This window comes from Sminthopsis crassicaudata, chromosome 4 (assembly GCF_048593235.1).
Source record: "Sminthopsis crassicaudata isolate SCR6 chromosome 4, ASM4859323v1, whole genome shotgun sequence".
Taxonomy (NCBI): domain Eukaryota; kingdom Metazoa; phylum Chordata; class Mammalia; order Dasyuromorphia; family Dasyuridae; genus Sminthopsis; species Sminthopsis crassicaudata.
The window spans coordinates 325,415,707-325,431,854 of NC_133620.1; the positions used below are offsets into that span (position 1 = coordinate 325,415,707).

At 34.7% G+C, this 16,148-nt stretch overlaps 1 protein-coding gene across 1 annotated transcript in view; it reads left to right on the forward strand.

The window, feature by feature from the left end:
- The window catches only part of CEP112 (centrosomal protein 112), a 728,584-nt gene that overhangs the window by 693,115 nt on the left and 19,321 nt on the right, over positions 1 to 16,148 (forward strand). The window lies entirely within an intron of this gene.

The following is a 16,148-nucleotide window of genomic DNA, read 5'->3' on the forward strand; positions in this document are numbered from 1 at the left end:
CATATCACAAATATTATTTCATTTGATCCTAACAACAACATAACAGAATTTTTATCTATCATTCACTCAGCAGCCTTCTAGACAGTGGTAGCAATAATAGAAACAATACATTGAGTAAAATGCAGAGTAGGATATCCTGATATTGGCTTATCACATAAAAGTGTGGGGAAGTTGGTTGTCCAGATGAGCATGCAACATAAGTATTTAGGAAGGTAATAAACTAAAACTTTGGCCATGCTTGACCATTCCTTTATGAGATGTGGCTCCCTTCTCTGCCTAGATTAAAAGAAGCAGTATGATTGGTTGAAAAGACAAATTAGCTATACTCCCATGGCCTTTAAATAGCTAAATCTTAGCTACTTGGAGACATGATAAGCCATTTTTTGTAATGATGTGAAGGATGGGGGGAGGGGAGAGAAGAGAATGAGGATGTGGTTTTTTTCCCCTCTTCTTGCCATCCTCTGCCATTCCCATATAGTTTTGAAGGGAAATTGCTTGACCAATGGGAGACATTGTATCCAGGGGTATGCTAGTAAATGTTTAATAACTGACTCCACAAAAGTACAAGATACACTTTTAAGTTTAATCTGCATTATTAAAATTTTCTCCATCACTTTATTCAGTTAAGCAATACAATAAGTTATACCCTGATTTATAATGTCCATCAATTAAAATTATTTCTTGAAAGTCAACTTGAGCTGACTCCAGCAAACACTATTTTTAACAAACACTATGACTATTGGACAGTTCCAGAATGACAAGGAGATAGAGAAGCAGTTATCCACATGGGGAAACAGTTTTAAGGAATGAAGCCTCTGTGGCAAGGAAGAGAGTTCACTATTGAAAAGAGCAGATCCTGAGAACCCAACTAAGTAATAGTCCCAAAGGGCAGTTGCATGAGAACCCTACAAAAAAAGAAAGGATTTCTTACCTCCGAAATACTGGAAGTACTAATTTGTCTTTGTCACACACATATCCTATTCTTTATAGCTCTAAGTTTGAGTCCACTTTTTCCTGGATATTGTGTCTATTTATGCCCCAATTTTAAGGAGGGAAATGTAAGTATACTATTCTTGCTATCTTAGTAAATGCTTTTGTCAAAAGCTAATTATGTCTACTGACTTCATTAATGGGTAGGGGCAGCTAGGTGGCGCAGTGGATGGAGCACCAGCCCTGAATTCTGGAGGACACAAGTTCAAATCTGGTCTCAGACACTTAACACTTCCTAGCTGTGTGACCCTGGGCAAGTCACTTAACCCCAGCCTCGGGTATGGGGGGTGGGGTGGGAAATGGGAAGCATACTATCAATGGATTGTGATCCAGTAGCTTTATATAGACCCATGGGATTACCCCTGGCACCCAAGGTCAGACTACCCTATAAAGACCAAATTCATTAGTAGTAGTGCAAATTAAGGAGCATAGAGATACTAGCTTTGCTTTTTTTAGGACAGAAGTTGGTAATTCTTTCTTTGAGACTCATGAATTTGGAATGGGATTATGAAGCTACTTTTTTAGTCCATAGACAACTTGTAACATTGTGCTCTGTGTTTTGCTGTTATCATAAGGGACAGAAGAGGAAGAAGCATAATCTTGCTGCCTACATATTACTTTTAAAAATGTATGTTCTGAATTTAGTCCCCTATTCATTTTGAAATAATGTTGTATTGCCTTGTATAAGTTGTTATATGTAAATATTGAGAACCAGTGTAGTGAAACCCAGTGGATTTGGGGTTAGAGAATCACTGTTCAGATATTGGTTCTGTTACCACCTTTGTGATTTTAGGTAAATTATTTAATTTCTCTAGACCTCAGTTTCTTCAATTGTAAAATGGCTGGATCTAAATCAGAGGTGTCTTCCAACTCTAATCTCTCATTCTTTGTTGCAACAAAAAATTCTTTGTTGTATGGTGATACACTCCAAGAGACAATAAACTTTTATATCTTTGTGTACACAGCTCCCTCTACACAGAAAATATTTAATATTTGAATTGGATTGAATTCCACCTTAAGTTCATAGAATCAGAGCTTTAGAGCTAGAAGGAAAAGAACACCAGAAGTCACTGGGTACAAATCTCTCAATTTGCAGATAACAAAACTAAGGTACAGAAAAATTGAAACAATTTGCCTGAAGATGATGAGAGATTGAAAGAGACTTTGAACCTCAGATCCTACAGATTCTAAATTCAAGGATCTATCCATTGTGCTATGCTGCCCTTCTCTGCTTCTTCTCCTGGCCACTAAGCAGTGATCAGTCCTTTTCGGAACAACACTTCTAGCTCTGGTAGATATTTATCAGCCTGGCATGTTGGCCCTCCAGTTTGTTAGCTCTGCCTGCAGGCTGTTGCACTCTTGCCAGCTGTCTTTTAGCAACCAAATCTTTGTAGACTCCTCCTAGAAAGGGGCTCTGGGGCATTTGCTTTAAGCTTAGTTGTTTCCATGACCTCATTAGACTTTTAGGAAAGGAAGAAAGTGCCTTTCCGAGAGTCTGTTTTTTGTAGGGGGATTCCCTTCAGGGGTAAGGGACAGACTTGGAGACGCAAATCCTTAGTTGCTCTGGTGAAATCACCTCTTTTTTTTTTTTTTTTTTTTGCTGCAAGCCACCAGGGACTGGATAGCCTAAGAAGAGTTAAGTTCTAGGCTAAGGCAGCAGTATTCAATTTCTTTATTTCCTGTTGATGGCATTACTGCTTTCATAAAACCATTGACACATGTTGCTTTCATCTGTTTCATTTCAAGACATGAGTACATTCTCTAGAAACTATGCTTTAATAGCTAAACTCAAAACATTTGGATTTCTTTTCCTTCTGTGATGCTGTTGGTACATTACATTCTCTTTTGAACTGTTGGGATTTTGTTGTTATTTTCAGCAACCATTTAAACATAGCAAAAATGTAGTGACCACATGTAGAGGTGGGGGATTTTGTTATGTCACCTTATTTCAATGTGATGAGAGATGAGATGCTTCTATGACCACCAGGGGGAGCGCATGAGTGAGCTCCGGGCTGTGGCCTTCAGAGTTGAGTGCTTCAGGCACTGAAAATCTTGGGGTCTTGATAAAGATACTATTAGCAAGCATGTACAGTACGAGCCTTGAAGCTTTCCCGAAGGCTTGAAGTCCTCACTCCCTCTCCCTTGGGGCTTCCACCCTCCAGACTTTGAAGCATGCCCACAACTCATTACCCAAAGCTTCTCAGCCTCAAGCAATAGATTCTAACAGCTTTCAGCATTCAGGCTCTCCTACACATAGAAAGCAAGTCTATTTTTATTGGTCTCAGATACTTCACAACTTATGGAAGATATCATCAGTCCTCTCTATGGGGCTCTCTGGCTCTGCCCCCAGCCCAACAACACTGAGCCAAAAAGAAAAACAAAACAAAAGCCTCCCATCTTTTAAAAGATAATATAATAATCAAACTGAAATAAGTATTAATGTGTATTGGAGCATTTTAGGTAATGCATCCCAACCACAGTCTCTCTCCCTATGGTTCAGGCTTGCCTAGTCTCATCAGGATAGGAAGAGACAAAATTTTGAATTAGAGAGAAAAGAGCCTTTACTGGAAAAAGGAGAATTTCTGGGTAGAAAGATAAGGGGCAGGAAGGAATCATCACCTCCCTTGAGATCCCTTGCCACTACTGACCACAAAATACGCTCTTGTCTTTTCAATTCTTTCTGTGTTTGATATGTACCTAGAAATTTCAAGTCTACCTCAGATGATTTTGTGGAGGACTACACAGTTTTCTGATCTTGGGGAGGAAAGGCAATACAGTCTGAATACAGCTGATGCTTTGAATGTATCCAAAATCCCCTATTCTTGATTATCATACCATACTCAAATGGCCCTCTGTTTACTTTAATGGCTTCACCATAGCTATGGCCCTCTGGTTTCTCCTGCTTTTCTCTCTCAGAATCCTATTCCAATTAAAAATGAGAGGCAGAACCCAGAAACTTGGAATACAATGAGTAAATCTCCTTGACCTCATCCCTCTGACCTCAAAGTTTCTGTGGCTATGCCTCTGTGGGTATAGCAAAAGATGGGTCACCTTCCTCCCCAAGATCAGAAAACTGTGTAGTCCTCTGCAAAATCAGCTGAGGTAGACTTGAAATTTCTAGATACATATCAAACACTTCAAAAGAAATAACAGTTAAAATAGAAGCATTCTAAGCAATCATTTCATGTTGCTATTCAGAGTACATATATGTCAACAATACATGCAATCACAAGGTAAAGTGTCACCTGAACTCCTGCTTCAGTGACTGAATGTCTAAATTTCATAAAGGACATATTACATATATATATATATATATATATATATATATATAGTACAAAAGTAAGCATAATAGCAAAACAATGCAAAACTAGCAATACAATTATAATGGATCCCTGAAATAACTTAATGGCAAGCATTCATGTATATACAAATAAATAGCAATACCATGTAGCATTAATAGATAGCTGTAGCTATAAGTAGGTTTTCACCCTGGCACATAAACACAATAACAAACAAACAAAAAAACCCTAACACAATGGTATATCTCAAGCATTCAGTAATGAATACATATACAAATAGAAATAGACATACATATGCACTTACATATAAGATACACAGTCCTTGAGTAAACATTAGTATTACTGTCACAGGTCAAATAGTCCTAATTCTTTTGTGACTTGCTGATCTGTCTGCTCCCATGATTGACAAGATTTTAAAGGAGAGGCATAAAAGAAAAAACTGAATAAAATATAACTTAAAAAAACAGAATTGACCAGATAGTAAAAATGGAACAAAAATTCACTGAAGAAATAAATTTAGAGGGCAGAAGTGGAAAAAAGAGGTGCAAAAGCTCATTGAAGAAAATTCCTTTCAAATTAGAATTGGGCAAGTGGAAGTTAATAATTCTATGAGATATCAAGAAACAATAAAAACAAAATTAAAAAATGAACTAATAGAAGAAAGTTTGAAACATCTCGTTGGAAAAACAACTGACCTGGAAAATAGATCAAGGAAAGTTAATTTAAGAATTATTGGGCTACCTGAGAGTCATGATTTTTTTTTTTTAAGACTAGAAATAACAGTTCAAGAAATTATACAAGAAAGCTACCTTTATATTTTAGGTCCAGTGGGTAAAATAGAAATTGAACAAATCTCCCAATTACCTCCTGAAGGAGTTCCCAAAACAAAAACCTGCAGGAATATTTTAGCCAAATTCCAAAGCTCTCAGGTGAAGAAGAAAAATATTGCCAACAGTCAAGAAAAAAAAAAAAAAGCTCAAATATCATGAAGATAAATCAAGATCACACAAGATTTAGTAGTTAAAGGATCTAGGATTATAACAAAGAATAACCTACTCAGCAAAACCAAGTGTACTTCTTTTGAAAAATACATGATATTTGATGAAATAGAGGATTTTCAAGTATTCCTGGTGAAATGATCAGAGCTGGATAGAAAATCTGACATTCAAACATGAGACTCAATGGAAGCATACAAAGGAAAACATGAAAGAGTAATCATGAGGGACTCAACAAAGTTTTAATTATTTACATTTTTATAATAAAAATAATACATGTAACTTCTGAGAACTTTTTTTTGAGGGAAGTTTGAAAGAAGCTACTAGGAGATAGGGCATGAATGTGAATTGATATCTCTGTCCCAAAATAATGAAATGAGAAAAAGGATGGAGTGGGAGGAGAAAAAGAGAAAGAGGGTCAGATAAATTCTTACATAAAAGAGGCATTCAAGGTAGAGCTTTTATAATGGAAGGGGAAATAAGGAAGTATCAGACAATGCTACAACCTCAATCTTATCACAAGTAGTTCAAAAAGGAATTATATAAACATATATTCACATTCTGCTGTTTATAGAAACCTATCTTAACCAACAGTGAAGGGGGTGAGTAGAGACATTTAAAAGGGGGAGAAGATCTTAAAAGTGAGAGTGGATTAAAGGAGGCAGTGGTCAGAAATAAAACAAAGTTGAAAGAGGGGGGAGGAATAAATAGATCAAAATAGGATGAAGGTAATTATAACTGTGAAAGTGAATGGAATGAGCTCACCCATAAAATGGAAGTAGATAGCATAATGGATTACAAATGAGAATCCAACAATATGTTGTTGACAAGAGACACACTTGAAACTGAAAGACACATCCAATTAAACAAAGGGTAAAAAAGGCAGGGACAGCAAAAATGATGCTGGACAAAGCAAAAGCAAAAATAGACAATTCAAAAAGACAATGAGGTAAACTACATTTGTTAAAAGATACCATAGACAATGAAGTAATATCAAAAAATTGTACGGCAAGTTCCTCTAATAAACACCTCATTTGTCATATAGAAAATTGAGTTAAATTTGTAAGAATGCAAATAATTTCCCAATTGATAAATGGTCAAAGGTCATGAACAGGTAATTTTCAGAAGAAATCAAAGTTATCTATTGACACATAAAAATACTTTAAATTACTATTGATTAGAGAAATGCAATTTAAAAAACTCTGGGGTACCACCTCTCACCAATTAGCAATTACAAATGCTGAAGGGGATGAGAGAAAGTGGAAACACTAATGCACTGTTGGTACAATTGTGAATTGGTCTAACTCCATTCTGAAGAACAATTTGGAATTATACACAAAGGGCTACAAAATGGTGCAAACCCTTTGATCCAGCAACATTACTACTACTAATTCTATATTCCAAAGCGATCAAAAGGAAAGGACCTATCTGTGCAAAAATATTTATAGTAACTCTTTTTGAGGTGACAAAGAACTGGAAATCGAGTTGATGCTCATCAATTGGTGAATGGCTAAATAAGTTGTGACATATGATTGTTATGGAGTATTGTATTATAGGAAATGATGAAGGAACTATGGTTTCAGAAAAACATAGCAAGACATATATGAACTGATGCAAAATGAAGGGAGAAGAACCAGGCAATAAATATGCACAATAACAACAATATTGTAATGGTGATCAACTGTGAAGGACTTGGCTACTCAGATCAATACAAGGATCCAATAATTACAAAGGACTTATATCAAAGAACTTCTGATGAAAAAGATGTTATCCACCTTCAAAGAGAGTATTGATGAACTCTGAGTGCACATGGAGTTATAATTCCCTTTATTTTTATTGCTTTGTTGTAATATGGCTAATATTAGAAACCTATTTTGCATGATTTCACAAATTGACATCATGATTATCTTTTCAGTAAGTGGGCAGGGATGGGAAGAAAAGTGAGAATTTGGAACTCAAAATGTGAAAAGAAAATAATGTTAGAAAATAATAATACATCTTCTTAAAATATAATTTTGTTAAAGAAGTATAAGCAGAATTTCCAGGTATGGTAGAAAGAAAAGAGATAGAAATACTGAAAGGATTATGGGAAAGGAAAATTTGTTATTCTTATCTGCTTAGTCAAAAACAAGTTCTCTGGCTCATAAAAATGAACTTCAAATCCCAGCAAGGCTAACTGTGTTTTCTTCCATTTTTCATTTCTGATATTTTCTAGTCTTTCCTAAGACTCTATAGGTGAGTGAATCTGGGTTGGATGAAAGAGGGCAGATATAAATTCCCCATGCTAAAAAAAATTAGTCTTTTTGTGCTCTATTCACTTTGCTACCTAGCTGTCACAAAACCAGTTGCTTTTTCAGCAGTCCTGTCCTTCATAAATTTATGATGCTAAAGAAAATTATTACAGAGAGAAAAGCACAGTGTAATGCTGGATCAGAGGAATAAGATAGATATTAGACTTTATGAGACATTCTTGAAGAAATACATGCATATAGTGTCAGCTACTGGATGGAAAAAAAAAATCTAGATCTGAGTTCAGTTTTTAACTCCCCTAGAATCAGGGTCCTATAATAACCCCAGTTGATAACATATGAATATAGATATACTTTAAAGAAATGCCATGATTATAAAGAGGGATTTTAGAACTTGGAATAATTCTATTTAGCTATAAAACTTCCTCTCTAAAAGCCTTTAAAATTAGGAGCGCATTGAGGATGGACAACATGATCTCACAAGCCTATGGAAACTTTCAATCCACATATGATTGGACAAGATGATCTCACAAGCCTATGGAAACTTTCTATCCACATATGAGTGTGGTCTTTCCCGCCTGAGGATTTGAGAGATGGGATCTCAAGAAGATTCAGTGTGTCCCTGTTCTTCTAGAATGAAATATAAACTTGTTTGGTTACACATTTAAATCTGACTCCAGCCTATCTTTTCACATTGATTTCACATTGCTTCCCTTTGTATACTATATGTTTTAGCTAAATTAACCTACTTGCAGTTCCAAGTTCAAGTTAAATGCCACCTCATTTTCTTTTCTTTATTCTCCCACCTATCAGAATTTTCCTCCCCCTCACCCCTTCCAAAAGATGTTGATTGACATATTCCTATTCATGTAACAATGATTATAGGATTTAGATAAACTACATTTACTCTTAGGTCCTCCTTCAGATTGTTAGACATCCTCCTATTTCCTTTTATCATCATAAGCTCTAGAGTAATTCAGAAGTTTATAAATTTTCTCATTAATCAAATTCTAACATATCTTTTTATTGTTTAATTACATCCATCCCAGTTCATTAAAAATAATTTAATTAAAAACCTGAAGAAATCACCTTTCCCAATCATAGTTACTTATCACCACCCTCCTCCCTCTCTCCCTCACTCTGTCTCTCTCTTTCTCTGTCTTTCTCTCTGTGTGTCTGTCTCTCTGTCTCTCTCTCCCTTCTTCTTCCCTCCCTCTTGCAATGAATTTCTAGGACTAAACAAATAAACAATTAAATGAATAATATAATTATTTAAAATATTTTAGTTGTAAGAAGGATCACACACTAAATGAAGCTCAAAATCTCACTGTAATTACAGCTGACTTGACTTCCAAGAAAGCTTTCTCACAGCAGTCAGTTCATTCAAAATAACAAAAAAGTCTCTTCCAACATCTATTTCATTCTCTTCAGAAGATAAAGATTACAATAGTTTCATAAAATGAAGATCTCTTCATCTTCTTTCTGTCTTTTCCAATTTATCTCCATCCATATCAGAAAAATGATCTCTTCATCTACATCTGTGACAGTAAAGCAATTTTTTTTTTAGCTTATCCTATGGCATCCCTCTTAACAAACTTTCTACAGACTACTCAAAAGATATATTTTATAAATTTTTTTCATCATAATATTTTTGTTACAGGGATTTTTTTTCCCAATGGAAGGGGAAGGGAGAAAAAAAAGGATTTTTAAGTGAAAAATATTAAATAATACTGAAAACATTTTTAACAAGAAAGAAATTTCTCCTCACCTTTTTTCTTTCTTCCAAACTCCTCATTTCTGAGATCAAGTTAAATCTAAAAACTGTCTGATAGAAGCCCCTCATAGAATGAGAGAGTTGTAATTGTACCTCCTCACTTTTTGCCTTCATAAAGAGAAGGCAAGAGTTTCTTTAAATCTCAGAAGAGACTTTTGAAACAGGAATCACACACAATGTATACTTATCTTCGCACTTCCTTCCTTAGTTCAAATGTGGCCCCAGACATTTATTAGCTATGTGACCCTGTGGAAGTCATTTTACCTTGTTTGCCTCAGTGTTCTCATCTGTAAACTGAGCTAGAGAAAAAAATGGCAAATCATTTAGGTGTCTTTGCCAAGAAAACTCCAAATGAGTTACAGTTAGGTATGACTGAAACGATTGAACAACAAAATAACAATGTACTTCTTCCCCTCCAAATAGCAAGTAAACTACTTGAAGGTATGAAATGTTTCATTTTTTGTTGTTGTTGGTTTTTTTTAACCTAACTCTAAGCCTGGTACATAGTAGGCACTTAGTAGATACTTGTCTAATTAAAATCAATTGTGGAAGTTTTAAGTAGAAGAAGAAAATAGAGGTTTCAGTTTCAGGAAACTAAGAAAACTGGACAAAGAAGCTAGCTTCGATCTGTTCAGCTCTGTTATGTATAATTATGTATGATGAGGGATATGTTTTTCTGCTTCTAGAATACAATAATTGATTGAGGAGAATGAAAGCACAACATTGGAGTATTTTCTGATTTACTTAAGATTTTCCACTAAGGGGAATGTGGAAGGTCTAATAATCTATGAGTCTGGGTGTTATGGGGCCATGTGAGCCCAGATGAACACTTGTCTATAAAATTATAATGAAAGAAAGATGAGGAAATTTGGTTAACTTAAGGATGACAACAAACAAAAGCAAGAAGTAGTTAGCACTTAGAGAATACCAGCCAGTTAGTAAAGGAATCAATCTTCCCAGGAAGCTCTGCCTTTTAAATGATCTTATTTGTACAAGGAAAATGATCTATAGTGTTCTCTTGGTGAAGGGTTTAAAGGCATTATGGGGACGCCTATAGCTTTCTTCTCTCAGTATTCCACGTATAAAATGCTGCCGTATTCCATAAGAGAGGGATAAACTTTAGAAAGATTCCAATGTTAAGAAGAAAAAAATTGCCTCTATCAATATAGCAATTTATACATTAATATATTTTCTATAAAACATTGTCAACTCATGTTCATGAAAAAAACTAATGTTCATGGCATCTACAGTTGCAAAAATACTGAATAACAAATACATTCCTACATATATTACTGACAGGCATATAACTATAAAGACTAAATGTCATAAAAAGCATTGCAGCAATTAAAAGTTTTGTTCGTCCTACCACAAGTAGATTACTTTAGGTAGAGGTGTTCTATAATAAGGACAAAGTGTGAAAATAATAATTAATGATGATGATGATGATAAATGCCATTTATGTAGAGCTTTAAGATTTGCAAAATATTTTAAATGCACTTTTTCCTTTGATCTTTTGAGGTAGGCACTTTAGACATCATTCCCATTTTACAGATATAAAAACCAAAGCTCAGAAAGATTTAAGATACCTATTTATAGTCAAACAGCTAGCAAATTTTATAGATGTGATTTAAATCTAGTGCATCCTGATATGTACTAGTCCACATTGTCTCCATTATGATTATTTGGGATTTATGGATCAGTACATGTGTTAATAAAACTACATCAAAGTCAAAGTCAATTTACAAAAAATATATCAAAATGTATATTTCTTCAGTATTGGAGATACTCAATATTGTTCTGATCCCTAAATTCAATGGATCATTTCATTTCATTTAGACTTGGGAGATTTTAGTCTGTTTGTATATAATAGAATTTGATAAAGAGATGCTAAAGACCATTGTAGAAAAATTACATCTTATCTTTCCATTATTAGCCAAAAGAGATGGTTGATATGTGGAGTTAGCTATAGAGATGAATTCTAAATATTGAGTGAAGTTAGCAAAACTATGATTTTTTTCTCCTAGGAAGACCCTAGCTGCTTCACAGATATACAAAATGATTTCACAAACTATCACTTGCTCTTTTTGAGAAAAACAACTACAACAAAACCATGTGGGTAAATACCTTTAGTGTCAAACCATTGGGTTATAATTTCTACAGAGCAGAAACTCTGGATACTTTCTCTCTCGTATCAGAAAAATGCACTAAGTGCATATCATTACCTTCAAAACATTTTGTCCCTTTTTTCTGAATGCCCTAAACCTCTTCCTAAGTTTGACAACATGTACTTCTTTGGGGTCTAGTTCATTTCCCCATTTTATTCCTTCCCTATGATCCTCTCTGACCCTGGACTCTGAACCATAGATACAGATATCCTGGTTAATAAGGACCAGACTTGGAAATCACAACAATCTCCTCAGAGCCCTTGAAGCCCATGTAATTAAGGAAGCTTTTAATATGTCTGTCTCAGGTTTATGGCTTAATTGTTCCTTTTATGGCACTTTTACTGCCCCATAGTCCATAGGTATAAGCTCTATTACCCTTAATGGGTGAAGATGGTGCCACTGATGAGAGGATTGTTGGGGGATGATCACCTCACCCCTCCTCAACCTTTCTGACCATTGCATCCCTCTCACTCCTCCAAGACTTCATCTTTGGGTTCACTATCATATGTACAGAGCAGAGTCTACTTTGGAAAACTTTTAAGGCTTTCACTGATCCTTGTAGTCACCATAATCTTCTTGCTCACAAAAAAGCACCAATCCTCTTCTGACTGCACAAACTTCAGTTCTCCAAAGATTGCTCAGAGAAGTACTGCACAAAACTATTTGTATTTTTATATTCATTTGGTAATTTGTTCATTGCTGACTATATGAAAAATCTACATTTGGCATTAGAGGGGATGCCAAGAAGAGGACAGTCCCTATCTTCAAGTAGCTTACAGCTTAGTTATTGCCATGACAAATCTACGTGAAAGAAGTGAAGAGCAGAAAGGAGTTTCCCATTTGACTATGGAATCTTTATAAAAACTAGGCATGTTATCAGTTCACAGACAAATGAAGAAAAGCAGAGTATTATAGGCATCCTTTGTAATCATAATACATATTATGTTTTTTAGAGAATTTATGAAGAAATGATTAAAGTCAATTGGAGCCTAAATAATTTCATCCTAAAAAATTAGTGGGTAAAAGAACACATCATAGAAATTATAGATAAATTTAATACTAACACCTAAAAGGAGAAAGAAAAGTATACATCAATGTCTCTGGCAAATAGGAATGGGAATTGGGATATAGAGTGAACCTGAAATTGCATTGTTACAATGAATTCCTAAACAAATAAACTACTAGTACAGAATGGCATCTTCTTTGCAATTTATAGTCTCAAAGAGTTGCCTAGAATGATGAAAAGTTGTGACTTTCCCAGGATCAAAGAACTAGTATGTATCTCAGTCATGACCAAAGTCTTTTTAGTTTAAGGCCAACTCTCCTTTATCCCATTCTACATCTCATGAATGTTAACACAAAAATATTAAACTATTTGTGAAAAGGCTACAATAACATATTTAAAAGATTATCACTCTGACCTGATTGGATTTGTACTAAGAAGGCAAGGTTGGTTCAATACAAAGGAAACTATAACCATAATAGACTATGCTAATTACAAAAACTTTTAATAAAAAAAAACACATGTTTACATCAACAGGTCCTGAAAAAGCTTTTGACAAGATTCAGCAGCTATTTCTAATAATAATTCTAAAAATATATAAGAATAAAATGACCTTTTTATAACATGGTAAATCTTATATAAAACCAAGAATCAATATTATATGTAAGGGAGAAGGGCTTGTGAACTTTCTAACAAGATCAAGGGAAAAGAAAAGATGTCCATTATCATCATAATTATTTAATGTAGCATTTGCTAACTACAGCAATAAAATAAGAAAAATAAATTGAAGGTATAAGCTAAAGTATTATTTAAACAAGGGTGACATAACATGATAGAGACTATGTATGTGTGTATACATACACATACACCCAGAAAATAGCTATACATACACACACACACACACACACACACAGAGGAAAGCATTTGGGGTAATTGCCTGCTTCTATAAAATCTTACAAAATTATTCATTGGAAAACCTCTCAGTGCTCTTTTCCATAGTCTCACTCACTATTCCCAGACAACCCCCAATAAAGGATCCACCTGCCATTGCTGATGAAGGCAGTGATAGTACACATTAGAGCATTTTTTTAGAAAGGAAAAGTGGTTTACAAATGGAGAAGGGAGAATCTTTGTCCCTTCATGCAAACAGCAAGAGTATCATACTGTGTTGTGTATAGATGGCAAATCACTTTATATATTTTCATCTGTTATTTCATCTCGAATCTTGTGGTTTTCTTTTTTCTTTTTTTTCTTTTTTTTTTATTCTAGCTTTGCCCTATCCCATTCAGCTTGACTCTTGATATCTTATATTCTGACTAGACTTCTGTCAAAGATGCATTTATAGCTCCAGGTATAGCTACTATTTTTTTTAATAAGGAGGGATCCAGTTCCTTCGTTGCTTGTGGCCTTTTTATTGTCTTTAAAACATTTTTCTTTTTTATGTTGAACTTAACTATACTCAGCAAACATAAATAATTCCATACACAAATGGAAAAAAAAGAAAGGATTATACAAGAAATTGTAAACTTTATTTTCTTAATCTCCTGTCTATGACAGACAGATGGGCAACTGCATTTTAATATAAATATTTTCCTTTATAATCATTTTTATTGTTTTTGTTTTTCTATGAAGAGGTCCATAGAATGGCAAAGGCATTTATGACACAAAAAGGGTTATGAACTCATAATATAAAGCGTAGTATATTCTTGTATTCTTCATTAAATGTCAAACAATTGTTAATGAAATAGATAACAGCAGATGAGACACTTAATGACCTATTTTCAGAAAAAAAATCATAACACAGAATTAAAAGATTTGGGAGTTGGAAGAAAACTGGAACCCACTCTCTCTGCCATTCCTATCCCATGTTGTTGAAATCTACAGAGGAAACTAAAAAGATAGTACATATATTTATTGAAAAGTAATCATTTGAATTAACTTGAATTTAGAATATTGTCCTATATTTTAAGTTGCATTGCCATTTTAAGGACCCTGGATAAATATTGGCCAAACCACCTACCTAACTGTAACTATGAGGTCAGATCTAGAGGGCCAGGAAGGCATTTACAATTTATTCTAAGAGGACATTATTAGTCAATTTTTACTCAGAACTTCCTGTTTTCATATAAAACACAAATACATTTTTCTTTCACCAAACCTCCGTGAGTAAAATTGTTAACTGACTTCTGGTCTGTGAAAATATTTCTATACTGTGAGTTATTCTGAGAGGAAAAACAACATGATAATGTTGAATATATTTTCAAATGCTACTGGGATGATCAGTATATATACTTGTGTATAACAAAATATCTTCAAGACATTAAAAAGTATTTTCTAAATGTCAGTGAGAAGGATGGTTGTGAATTTGTTATTTTAAGTGTTCTTGAGAACCAATAGAATTTAGTATTTCTCTTTTTGCACTCTTGCATTATGCTTTTAATCAACCAATAAACATTTTGGGACAAAATGTGGAGAGTGATCTGGCAAAGGAAGCTGAGAAGGAACAATCAGACAATTAGGAAAAAAGCCAAGGTAGATCAGTATAATAAAAACTCAGAAAGGACAGAGTATGTACGAAGAGGGGTTGGTGCAGTAGATGGGGCACCAGCCCTGAAATCAGGAGGACCTGAGTTCAAATTTGACCTCAGACATTTAAGACTTCCTAACTGTGACCTTGGGCAAGTCATTTAGCCCCATCTACTGCACCATCTAGCTGCCCCTTTCTTACTCTTTTATAACTAAAACCTCTGTAGTCTGATTTCTGATGCCATTATTTAGTTGAAACTGTCCTCCTCCAAAGATATCTATGATCTCTTAACTGCCAAATCTAATGACCTTCTCTCAATCTACATTTTCCTTGATCTCTGTCTTACATTTGAAACTGTTGACTAACCCTACTCCCTCAGCAAAAAAGCCTCAGCAAAAAAAAAAAAAAAGGAGTGAAAGGAGAAGTAGAGACAAAGTATAAGAAATTTAAGAAAGGAAGGAGAGATATAGGTTAATAGCTAGCAAGATGGCAGAACCTTTGTGAGAATTTTTTTTAGAATAAGGGAGATTTAGCTGTGTTTGCAAAAGCAAAAGGGAGAGAACCAGTAGACAGGGAGACATCAGAATGTGGAGAGAGAATAGTGAGTATAGTCTTGGAAAAACTAGCTTGAGATGTGAATAGGTATATCTATGTAAAGGGGTTGGCCTTGGTCAAGAGAAGGGTCAGTGTACCATTGAGAGATTGGAGTAAAGGAAATAGTAGGGATGTTGTTAAGGGTTATGTTAAGAGAAGCCAGAGATCACATCAAATAGTTTCAATTTCCTCAAGAAAGTATGAAATGAGATGAGTCCTTAGCTGAGAGGTTGTGGTGAGGAATGGTATGATTGCTTGGTGAGAGAAATAGAGTTTGTTGGTTGGTATTAGGTGAGTGAAATTAAAAAAAAAATCAGTTGTGAGAAAAGGAATTGCCTTACGGCAGTGAGGGCCTATTTAGATGAGATAGCATCTCTTTGCAATAGAGTATGATTGCATTTATTCTTCCAGCTCTACTCAGCAGCACCTGGATAGGTAGGAGCAGAAGGGAAGAATACTGGAAATAATCCAAGGCACTGACAAGGCATAAATAGTTGTAAAACAAGGGAGCAAGGGATTCAAGAATAGAAGGCAGTATGGAGTTGACCTTAT